The sequence below is a fragment of the Pipistrellus hanaki genome (assembly GCF_964339955.1).
Source record: "Pipistrellus hanaki genome assembly, chromosome: 15".
NCBI lineage: Eukaryota > Metazoa > Chordata > Mammalia > Chiroptera > Vespertilionidae > Pipistrellus > Pipistrellus hanaki.
In genome coordinates, this window is record NC_140517.1 from 24,121,884 (window position 1) to 24,134,275 (window position 12,392).

Below are 12,392 nucleotides of genomic sequence, written 5' to 3' on the forward strand. Positions count from 1 at the left end.
TTACAGAGAAGAAGAGAGAGGGATAGAGAGAAACATCGATGAGAGAGAATCATCAATCAGCTGCCTCTTGCTGGGGATGTGCCCACAACCAAGGTACATGCCCTTGACCGGAATCGAACCTGGGACCTTTCAGTCCGCAGGCCAACGCTCTCTCCACTGAGCCAAACCGGTTTCGGCCACGCGTGCTTTTTGAACCAATGAATGAGTGCGTGCAGCTTAGTGCCAAGACAGCAGGATGGGCCTCTGGAAGCCACCAGATGCCTCGGAGACGGAGACGAGGCCACAGCCCCCATATGTCTTCCCTGCCCCCACCCCGGGCGGGGCAGAGGTCGGGTTCTCCCTGGGTGGTCCTGCAGCACCGGGTGGGTCAGCACCAAGTCCAGAAAGCTGGTCCGGGGCCTGGGAGTCCCGGCCTCTCCCGTTTCAGGCTCGCGGCAGCGCGGCTTCCCCACCTGGCCCTGTCCGTCTCGAGGCCGCGGCTGCGGCTTGCCTTTCACAGGGAGAGGGGCACCTTCCCCATCTGCACGGCCTCCCCGGACTCGCCGCCCCGGCTCTCAAGTTACATTCCATTCACAAAAAACAGCCAGATCTTAAGATGTGTGAGCACATGAGAAGGAAGAAAGCGAGGTGGAAAAAATGTGCTCAGAAGAAGGAGCAAGCTGGGATTGGGGCACAGGAAACGCTACCCCGCTTTCCCCCGCCCCCACCACGCCAGCTGGAGAGCCTTCCATCTGCTGCGTGGGCTTCCAGGCTCCGCGCGGCCTGCTCTGCGGAGGGAGGGCGGGGCCGAGCCAGGGAGGCAGAGAAATCCAGAGGGGAGACCTTGGTTACCAACCGCTCTGTTCTCTCCCCCCTCCCCCCACCGCCGCCGCCAGGGCTGCGGAACTGCTGGGCAGGCTGCCCCCTCTGTGAGAGGACCTGGCTCCAGCCAGCCTGCCATGTGCGCTGCCACGGGGCTCTGTCGCCCGGCTGGGGCATCTGTCCATACACACACAAAGGCACAATGCCCCACCAGTGTGTCTCAGGGGTTGAGTATCCATTTATGAACCAGGTTCAATTCCTGGTGAGGGCACAGGTCCGGGTTACAGGCTCAATCCCCAGCAGGGGGCGTGCAGGAGGCAGCCGATCCATGATTCTCTCTCTCCCTCTCCCTTCCTCTCTGAAATCACTAAAAAAAAATTTTTTTTTCTAAAAGGCACTTCATGGGCTGGTGGTTCTGGCTTCCAGATCTTTACTTTCAATAGGCGTGGAACAGGACTTTGCTGAGGGTGACTCCTTGCTCTGAGACACCTCATGGCTTCCCACTGACCTACAGGATAAAATAATAATAATAATAATCAATCACATTTCCTGGCCAGTCACAAGGCCCAGGCTGTGCGAAGGGATTTTGTGTGCAATGCCTCTTCCTCCATCACACACAACCTATATTATGGAGCATAAAGTACATAGAAAATATACGTATAGGTTTAATAAATCACATGTAATTTTAACCCTAATAGAAGCCCCATGAGGGAGCAGCACTCTTACCGTCCCAAAGAAGCTGAAATACAGAGAGGGTAAGTTGCAGGCCTGGGTTCAAAGTGTGTGGTGGAGGTAGGATTTGAACCCAGGCCTCTGGGTGCATAAACCCACAGGGACCCTGTGCTGCCGCACCTCAGGGAGTCCTCACAGCACCCCTGCTGGGGGCTTCTCTCATTGGCCCAGTTTTCCAGATGGGTCACTGGGATCCACACCTGTCCAGGGCCTCAAATGGAGGAGGCTGAATTTACACCCACGCACTGAGCCCGTGCACACAGTAGGTGTTAAATACATGCCTGCCTGAGTGAGCTTTGTGGGTGCATAAGGCTCACCAGTGGCCCTGCCACTGGCCAGGCAGTTTTGTGAGAAGCTGGTAGGACACCAGTCCCGGTGAGGCCCGATCAGACGCTGAGCCTGATTGGGTGCCCCTCGCCCTTCCCATCGCTTCCCCCGCCTGTGCCCATGCCTCAGAGAGGCTTGTTCGGGCAGCTCCAAGGCTGATGGCTTTGCGTCCACGGGATGGCTACTCGTAGGAGTGGGAGCCTTGCCTGGCACACCCAGTCCCCCCACCACCCTCGGCGCACAGTAGGGCAGAAATGGGATGCTATTCCAAACAGTGTGGTAGTTTCTGACCCTGAAGAGCCAGCGCCCGGATCCCTCTCCCTGGCCTTGCCTCCGTGAGAAAGTTATTTTGCTGCCAGAGACCTTGTCCTCCTCACGGCAGGCAACATGGGAGCACACCTTGCCCTCCAGTTGGTCGTGTGGCTTCGGCCGCCTGCTCTTCACCGCACGCCTGGCTGTGTAGCAGCGCTCTCTCTCCGCCTTCCCGCCGGCAGGGGCAGCGCTGCAGCGCAGACAGATCTGGCTGCTTAAACAAAACCAGGGACTGCTTTTCACATCGGATCCTTATCCCCGTGGCCCCACAAGGCTTATTCCTGTTCTGGTCCTCCCCCCTCCCCACCCCCCACCCCCTCCTGCATCTGTCAGTATCATAAATACTTGCAAGGGGAAGAAAAAAGTTGCCCCAGACTTGACGTCAACACAAACAGCCCTAATTGGTCCTGGAGCCTCATAATTCTCTGATTGTCCTGACCATGTGTATCTAGGAAATTCACAGCGGCAAAGGTGAAGGGTGTTTTCATTCCTACATTGAAGTGGAGGCTTTGTCTCCGGCTGGAATGGGGCCCCCACCCCGCGCCTTGGGGCACTCTCTCTGTGCCTGCGCAGAAATCTGACTTATCACTTTTTATTTTTTTTCTCCAGGGGAAGGAGAAAATGCATGAATATTCAATTATGCTGCTGCCAGGAGGGGAGTGTTGGGAGCTCAACGAGTCAAGGGCTGGGTTTTGCTTTTCACAGGCCGAGGCAGGACCCCATCGAGCCCTCAGGCTGTCTCCGTGTCCTCACCTTAGGGCCACGGACAGCCACGTTCCCCGCTACGCCGCCGCCGCCGCCGCCGCCAGCACCTCTGGCTTAGGAAACAATCAGCTGTAGGCGCCTTTGGGTGATTTCCAGTCGGTTCTTCTGGGCTCCTTGGCACAGTTTGCTTTCCTTACAACAAACATAGAAGAAGGGGTGGGGGAGGGCGGGGAGAAGGGAGGTAAGGTCCAAGCACGTCTTTGGCTGGAGCGTTGCTGGCTGAGGGGGGTGGAGGGAAGGGGGAGGGGGCTGTGGCTGACAAGGCTAGGACATTCTGCAACGTGGAAGCCAAAAAATTCCAAAAGAAACATTCTGTAGCTTCCAGTCTGCGAGTGGAGGAAGAGGATTTCCTCTCCGGGCAGTTCTGGGGGCCCCCATCAGTGATGACCGGCTCCGAGGGGCGGGGTCAAGGGAGGGGGACAGGAAGCAGGGTCAAGAGTCTGGGCAGGACCAAATTTGGAGAAACCAAGGGCTAGGAAGTCCAGCGCAGGCGGAACAGGGCCTTGTAAGGCAGAGCCTTCTCTGCCGTCGGCGATCTTGGCTGAGAGTTGCCCCTGCTTCTCAGCGGGTAAACTGAGGCACCACGGAGCAAGCTGCCGGGAGAGCTGCACGTCACGGGGTCACCGCAAGGACCACCCTCTGAGCACCCACTGTGCACCGCAGAGTCCCAACACGCTCCCTGCGTCCTCAGCTCATCGTGCGAGGGGCAGGCCTGTAGGCTCCTCAGGCAGGTGTGGAAACTGAGGCTCAGGGAGTTGAACAACCTGGCCCAGGCTCCAGTGAATATTTCTGTGGTACTATTCTTAATTTCTCAGCAACAATGGTACACCCAACATAGAGGCATTATATGTAAACGACTGGACCCAAACTAATGGGGATTTCAACCGTTCATAATGACCGTTAGGAGTGACTGAGACAGTTGCATTACCCTGATTTTGTTAGATCGAGTCCCTTGGTTGCCATCTACTACAAGACGGACGCAACCGATGTGTGAGCAGCCCGTCTTTAGCATCAGGAAAGCTGTGATAAAAATTTTTTTAAAAAAAGTGTTTTTTAAATAACAAACATGTCCACGGTGCAAACAGCATCCCCTTAGATGCGGCACCTTGTACAATGTGTGCAACCTAAACAACTGAGCACAGTGGCCGGAGGGGTAAGCGGGAGTGAACCAGGGGCTGCCTGCCCAGGGCCTGGGTACCACCACTCAGGCACATCCATGGCTTCATTGGCTTGTGATTTGATCCCATACCAGTATCTAACCACTAATGACAAAAGGCACGATGGGTCAGAAAGGAAGGGATAGAAGGAACACAGGAGGTCGGGCTTACATACACTCGCTATCACTTTCCCCTCGGTGCGGGCACAGAGCCTGGCACAGCGCCTGGCACGCAGTGGGCACTTGGTATATGCAGACGGAAGGAATGCTAAGCCCACGCTCCCAGCCTCCCTCCTTGTCTGCATCCCCTGCCGTGCTGAGGTCGGCGATGGTGGCAGACGGAGGGGCCCCATCCAAAGCCTCACTGAGCCGGGGGACAGGAGCGGGTTCCCACCGGCCCCGGAACACAGCGAGCTGTGTGAACGCCGCTGGCCACAGCCCCCTGGAACCAGGGACAATGCGTGGCCTTCAGTCCCGAAGGACACCTCAGGGTCTCCGGAGGCTGGAGCCGTCCTTCCCAACGCCCTGGCCGCCTGCCGGCGGGCCGAGGGTGGGCCCACCTGGCGACTCCTTCCTTCCAGCTGCTGGCTCCCCGGGTTCCGGCCACGCCTTTCCTGTGGCCGCCCCTTCTCTTCCGGGCCCCCACCCTGCTGGCCAGCGGCTCCCTGTTCTGTCTGCCACCACTCCCAGCCTTTCGGGGCCGCTCCCTGGGGCGTGGGGCTGGGAGCCTCAGCCCTTTAAGAGGTGACAGAGCGAGCCGGGAGGTGGGATCAGGAATGGGGCCATCTTGGGCTTTGTGCACCTGGCTCAGTGGTCGTGTCAGATGGGGGCTGGCTTTTGAGCCATAGTGCTCATCTATGTGATAGCCGGTCTGTGGGCACCCTCCAAACTTCCTCATTCAGGCTTTGCTGAGTAGTCCTGGACAGGCAGTTGCCAGTATCCCCATCTCACAGATGGGGGAAACTGAGGCTCTGAGAGGTTTGAGTAACTCAAAGAGGTCGTGTAACGGAGTTTACAGGAGGTTGGAAGGAGGTGTAAGAGCAAGGCTTGAGCCCAGGCGTGTCTGCCTCCAAGCACCCCGGATCCTGTCTTCCGGAGGTGCTGCAAACCCCAAGACTCAGCGGGCTCGGCCCACTCCCTCAGGCTGCACCTGTGATTCTCACACCTGGCAGAGATGCCCGGGACCTTGTTGGGATCAGAAAGAACATCCCCCTCCCCGCCATCCCCTTCCCTCGCCAACTCCCGGCTCCAGTAACATCCAACAAAACAGCCCGAACGGGCCAGAAAGTCAAGTGGACTTGGCCCAGGCACGTTTCTGGGGGGAGAGACCAGGAGCGGTTGTGTGGCTTCCCTCTGAAGTTTTCCCAGGACAGACCCCGGAGTGTGTGAGTGAGTACCACCTACGCCTGGTGGGCAGATGGCTCCTCGGGGCCTGGCAGTCAGAGAGAAGATGCAGGCAGGGGCAGGAGGAAAAGGGTGAGGGAGGCAGGGACCTCAGTCAAGTCACAAGACCTGGGGTGGTTAGTGAGTTGCCCGAGTAAAGGGCAAAGGTTGAGAAGGGACGGCTACTCGGGGCAGGGGGTCCAGGCCCTGGGGGTATATCTGCACCCCCTCCCCCCCCCCCCCCCCCCCAGCAAAGCCCTGTCAGTAGGAGCCTCTGGGCTGCCGAGGAAAGAGCCCTTACCAAGGGGCCAGGAGAGCCGGGTCTCGGCCTCGGCCTTGTCGGTGGAGAGCAGTCGTGCTCCGGGACAGATACACCACCACCCTGACCCTCAGTTTCTGCGTCTGGAAAGTGGGCGCCACCTGGTTTCTACCTCGCAAGACGTGGCGAGGAGTAGATCAGCTGTCACCATGAACCCAAGTGCCTCTCGGTGCTCACACGTATTAGACGAAAAGGGGAGAGAGTCAGGCCCTCCCAAAAGGTCAGTGTGAGGGTTGAGAGAAAGAATCCTCCATTTCCTCCAGGGCCTGGCCTCAGTTTGGCCCTACTTCCTGTCCCAAACGGGCTGCTCAGGCCTGCCCTCATTTAACCCCTCTGCTGCCCAGAGTCACTCGGCTGCTTTGCCAGGGCCTGACCTGGTGGGGTTGGTGTAACTCGCCTCAGCCTGCATGTTACAGCAAAATAAACCTCTCCCTGCAGAACCCCACGGGACCGTCCCTCTCCTCACCCCTGCACTCAGCCGCAGCTGCCCGGGCACCCCCCTTCCAGTTGCTCCAATTTCATGGTTGCTCTCACACTCAAGGTCAATGGGTCACTCAGTGTGGTTCTTTCACCCCCTCTCTGCCCACAAGCCCTAGCCAAGGAGGCAGCTGGGGGGCCACCGAGCGGAACTAGAGGCAGCACCTCTGAGGCCCCTTTGGAGCTCCTCCTGCCCCGGCCGGGTCCCACCACCAACTAGCTGTGCGGGCTCTAGATGCCCGATCTCCTTGGCTGTGGAGCAGGTTAGGGGACCGGAAGCATCCTTCTGGCACTGCTTCTCACTAAGCCTGATGGTCAGGGCGGCCCTTTTCTCCACCTCTGTCCACTGAGAGAAAAGTCTCAGGGGAGGATTTTGATTGGTCCAGGTTAGGTCACATGCCCATCTCTGCACCAATCACAGTGGCTGGGGAAAAAATGGCACATTGTGATTGGCCAGACCCGAGTCACATGCTTTTTCCGGTCGCCAAGGGGCAAGACTAAGATACTGTGCTGGGAACCATAGGTTCTGGGCTGGGAGAAGCCCATTAACTGAGGTCAGGGAGGCAGTTCCATGGGCAGAGAGTGTGGGTGCAGGGCAAATCCGACGGGCAGACATACGTGCACACCTAGGGGGAATCCAAGGGGGATCGGAACAGGGTGGAAGGGAGTCGCGTGAGCAGGGCCCTGCAAGGGGAATGCATGGGGACCCCCGCCCTTTCTGCCATATGTCCAAGGAGGAGGGGGTGTGGTGGTACCCCGTGTGCTTCCAGTGCAGCGGGCCAGGCAGTCCTGCTGCCGGCCTCCCTTCCCTGCCGCCAGAGCACACGTTGCAAACATCTGCCCAGCGGCTGCTGGGGGTCGCTCTCTTGGAGTTTCCTGCTGCTGACAGGAACCAGCTCGCCTTTTTATTACCCGCAGCGCACATCTGGGAACACTCTCCGATCGGTCTGGCTGAGCCAGTGGGCTGAAGCGCTGACTCCCAGCCAAGCGAGCGGGGCAGGGGGGGCAGCAGTGGCGACAGGCTGGGTCTGGGAAGTGCCTCCCTCCCCCGCCCCTCCCTCGAAGCTGCCCCATGTGACCGCGGCTCCTGGACGGCGTCCATGGAGGCGGTTGTGTAACCAGCCTTGTCCAGAGGGAGGGGAGGGCTGAGCTCAGGGTGGGGTCCCGCCAGGGAGCCCGCCTGCCAAGTTCGGAGGGGGTGGCGGGGGGGCGGGGGGAGCCTGGGACAGCCTGGTGTCTGGGCTTCTCTGATTATGGGCTGAGTGTGTTCATTCTGCTCCTCCTTTCTGTCCTTCTTTCTCTCTTTTCCCTTTTAATCTTTCTCTTCTTTTTTCCTCCCTCCCTCCCTTCCTTCCTCCCTTCCATCCTTCCTTGCTTCCTTCCCTCCTTTCTCTCTCTTCCCTCCCTTCTCCTCTTCTTCCTTTTTACTTTTTTCATATTTTCCTTCTCTCCTCCCCTTTCTTTCATACGTTTTTCCTTTTTTCTTCTTTTCTCACCTTCTCTCCCTCCCTTCTTCCCTCCTTTCCTCCCTTCCTTCTTTCCTCCCCTCCCCTCCCTTCCCCTCTCCTCTCCTCCCTTCCCCTCTCCTGTCCTCTCCTGCCCTCTCCTGTCCTCTCCTGTTCTGTCCTCTCCTCTCCTCTCCTCTCCTCTCCTCTCCTCTCCTCTCCTCTCCTCTCTTCTCTTTTCCCTCTTCCCCACAACTTTTTCATATTCCCACTTAAAGAGCACATCCTTAAGGTCCACCCTGGAAACTGGGCAGGAGGCAAGGGCCTGGACAAATGACATTTTAGACAAACCTGGTTCTTCTGTTGAAAGACAACTGGGGGTTAGGGGGCAGGGGGGCTGTCCCCCTCCCCGTGAGCCTTTACACAGAGAACTGGCCCCCAGCCTCCGGTTACAGGCCCAGGACGCTCCCGATGCTCAGACACCACAGACACTGGCTCCAAGGGGCTCTGGGTGCAGGAGGACCTCGCTGCCCACAGAGCTGGCACGAGGCCACGGTCCTCAGAGTCCTTCCAGCCACAGCACAAATCCCCAGCCCTGCTGGCTGCACACCAGACAACCCCTCGCTTGCGTGGCCCTCCATCTGTCGGTCCATCCTTTTGTCTACCCGTGTGTGGCTCCCTCAGACAGACACCTGCTTAAACCCCCACCAACACCAGGCCCCTCTGTGACACGTTCATTTAGTTTAATAGCATCCACTCTCCTGCAAATGAAAAAGCTCACCAGCCGAAACCAGTTTGGCTCAGTGGATAGAGCGTCTGCCTGTGGACTGAAAGGTCCCAGGTTCGACTCCGGTCAAGGGCATGTACATTGGCTGTGGGCATATCCCTGGTAGGGGGTGTGCAGGAGGCAGCTAGCTGGTCGATGTTTCTCTCTCATCGATGTTTCTAGCTCTCTATCCCTCTCCCTTCCTCTCTGTAAAAAAATAAATAAAATAAATAAAAATAAAAATAAATCAATAAAATATATTTTAAAAAAAGAAAAAGAAAAAGCTCACCAGGGACGGCTGGTGACTGAGGGTGGAGGAGGGCAGGGGTGCTGGCCCCTGGTGGTCTCCTCAAAGCCCCCAGCAGCGGGGAAGCCCTGCGGGATCGCCGGGGATCTCAGCATCTCCGAGGCCTGGCCAAGAACATTCCCTGTGGTGTGTACTCATTTGTTTCACAAATAGTGACTGCCTCCTTTGGGGTGGGGGTCACACCATGTGCCAGGATCTGGAATATAATAGTGTGCAAGACAGAATGTCCCTGCCTCCTCTCATGTAGCAGAATGTTAGGAACAAAACAAAAGTAAGTCCAAGTCCTTACAGCGAGGATGGGTCGACTAATAAACCAGGCAGCAGGATCTAGGAGTCCCAGGTCAGTCTGCTTCCGAGGGGGTGCTCCTTCTAGCTGGGCTGGGCGGGAGCGAGGGCCCAGTCCTGGGAGAAGTGGGGAGAATTCTCCAGGCGTTGGGAGCAACACGTGCAAAGGCCCTGGGGTAGGCACAGCTGGGTGGGTCCTAGGATTTTGGAAGAAGCCCGTGGGACTTGAATGAAGGGAGCAAGAAGGAGAGAGGGCCAAGAGGAGGTTGGGGGGACAGGGCCTGGAAATGTCCTGTCAGGACCTCGGGCCGTGTTCTAAGAGCAATGAGGAAGCTACTCCTTGGGCTGGAGCAGGGGAGCAGCAGAATCTGGCTCCCGTTCTGGGAAGACCACTCAGCAGGTGGCAGGAGAGGCGGAGAGTGAGAAAACAGGGATGGGTGGCGTGGACAGGTGGAGGCCCCGGAGGCAGAGAGCAACAGGCTACATCTGGATGAGTCAGGGCGCTAGTGAGCAAGAGAAACACTTACACAAGTACTTACAACACAGACTGAAAGACAGAAACTATGTGGGTAGCTCAGCGACTGCAGAAGCCGCTAACGCCACGCACCCAGCCTGGTCTTGGAACAGCCAGGAGGGCTTCCTCGAGGAGGAGACACGTAAGCAGAAAAGGGAAAGGTGAGTGGGGGATTGTGGGAAAACTGTTTTAGGCAGTGGAACAACCTGTGCACAGGGCTGGGGACACGCGGAAGCATGCACCCCTGAGGACAGAAGGTCACGTTCCCAGGGGCAGGGGTGAGGAGGGGAGGCTGGAGGGCCCGTTGGTGGCCAGCCGGAGGTCACGGAGGGTGGAGGACTCTGGGGCCGATCTCATCCTCCGTGTCATTGTCAGATGTGTGTATCAGAGATCTCCGTGGCTGCTGGAGGCATTGGTGTGGGGAGACATGTCTAGGAGGACTGATTATAACCAACAGCTTCTCCCTGAGCTCCCCACGAAGAGGAATCAGCCATGAGCATCCTGGGAAGGGGGCCGAGCTGTCCTTCTGGCTGTGGAACTGAGGGCTCAGGCTGAGAGGTGAGATTAGGCTTCAAGGAGTGTGTTTCCATGTGCGGGTCTGGAGCTCTGATTGCTGCAATTCTCTTCCTGCATCTGCTGCAATACGGCGGCAGGGGTGGGGGGTGGGGGGTGGCCTGCCTGCACCCTCCCCCCCCCCACCCCCCGCACTCTCGGGCCCCTCCTCTGACCTCTGGAGAGAGTGTCCCTGTGGTCTGTGCGTTGGTACCTTTTTCTGTCCTGGATCTGCTAGGAACAAGGATTTGTGGTTGTTGCTTGTTAAGTCTCACCTGAGGATGTTTTCCCCGCTGATTTCTTTTTGAGAGAGAGAGAGTGGAAAGGAGGTCTGAGACTTGGAGAGAGAAACATCCATGTGAGCGAGACGCGCTCACCCTACCTGGATCTGGGGGGTCGAGCCTGCGACCTAGGCACATGCCCTGACTGGGAACCGAACCCGCAACCTTTTCTGGTGTACGGGATGATGCTCCATTCGGACACGCCTGGCCAGGGCTCCTTCCATTCTTAGCACGGTCACCCTCCCCCGCCCCCAGGCTTGTTAGAATCAGAATTCAAACAAGGTCCACACCCTGAAGGTTTCATTTAATGGGTAAGTCCAATCGTCTCTCTAATGTAGAGGTGTTTCCTCCATTCCTCTCCCTCTGTCTCTCTGCCTCCATCTCTTTCCCTCTCTTGTCCTTCTCTCCTCCTCCCCAGGCCCTGTCTCTCGCCTTGTCTGTCTCTGTCTCCCTCTCCCTTCCTGTCTCTCTCCCCTAGCCCTCCCCACATCTCCGTTTTGTTACTCTGTAGTTACTGAAGAAGCAGGGTTGTTTGTCTTGGAGAGAGTCCCACAGTCCCGGGAGTCATTGTAACATGGTCTCTAAGTAACTATATACATGTTTAAAAACCGTTGTCCTATGTCAGGGCTTTGGCTGCATACTGCTCTGTGGGGGGCCACCCTGTGCACTGAGGCTGAGCGGCGCCCCTGCCTCAGGAGCACCCGGGGAGCTGACGCTTGGAGGGGGCCGATATGCAGTCGGTCATTTGTTGGGGGGTGCCCTGGGAGCGGCATCATGGGGGGTAAGGGACAGGCTGGGCAGGAGGCATCGAGCTGCCATGCAGCCTTGGCCAGCCCCCTAATAGCTATGGAGCTGGGGTGGCCCTCAGAGTTGTCCCCAGCTGAGCAGAGATGTCCGGGCCTCCATGCACCAGCAGAGGGTCACTGCGCACTGAGCACTGGCTACCTGGGAAAGCCTGACCTTGGCTGGGGCTGACCCTGAGGGTGACAGCTGAGCCATCTGTCGGGAAAACACATCCCCATTGAGGGGTTGAGTCACCGAGTGAAAGAACATGTGCGGGAATGATGGGGGGGCGGGTGTCTAAAGCCCGCCAGGTGGGCTGTGGGGCCTGCACTCTGGCCGGGGAGGCACGTGGGGCGGAGAAGGCCTGGGTTCCCTCTCTGAGCACCTGCTGCACGGCGGACCCTGCACGGAGGTCTGTGACATGCCAGCGATGGAGCGCGTGGGTGGGAGCCGGGCAGGTGGCGAGGGGCGTCCGCGGAAGAAAACGTAATAAAACCAGCCAAGGCAGTCTGCCTTTTTATTGGTAGCAGTGTCACGGAGGGATCACTCACATACCATACAGTTCACCCTGTGAAACGTACAGGTCAGTGTATTTAAGTATATTCACAGCTTGTGCAACCACCACCACCACCGCCGCCGCCTAACTCCAGAACTTTCCATCAGCCGGCAGGGAAACACACACTCCCTTCCCGTAGTCACTCCCCGTGTCCCCCTGTGCTACCGTCAGCCTACGTTTGTGTCTAGGGATTTGCCGATTCTGGATGTTTCATGTGGGTGGAATCATCCAGTATGTGGTCTGCCGGGCTTCTTTCACTTAGCATGATGCTGTCAAGGCTCACCCGTGCTGTATTTCGCTCCTCTTGATGGCGGAATAATATTCCAGTGTCAGGAGAGGCCACATTAGTCGATCCACTCATCCACTGGCGGATATTTGAGTTGTTTTCCCTTACAGAGCCTAACAAGGCTGCTGCGAACATTGGTGTGCGAGGTCTTTGTGTTGCTGTCCATTTTCAGTTCTCTTGGGCATGCACCTGCAGAGAGAATTGCTGGGTCACCTGGTAACTCGAAGCTTACCCTTTTCAGGGACTGCTAGACTTCTCCAAAGCAAACTGTCCATTTCCATCCCCACCAGCAATGCATGATGGTTCTAATTTCGTGACATCCTCACCGACACTTGTTACTGTCTT

General features: G+C 57.6%; 1 long non-coding RNA gene across 1 annotated transcript; it reads right to left on the minus strand.

Annotated features, from left to right (window-relative positions):
• On the minus strand, positions 1–3,062 carry LOC311632949. Its single transcript, XR_014796870.1, has 3 exons — positions 2,926–3,062; positions 2,260–2,386; positions 1–1,309 (listed from the first exon to the last, which is right to left on the minus strand). It is a non-coding gene; the product is annotated as an uncharacterized lncRNA (long non-coding RNA).
• Between the last annotated feature and the right edge of the window lie 9,330 nt (positions 3,063–12,392).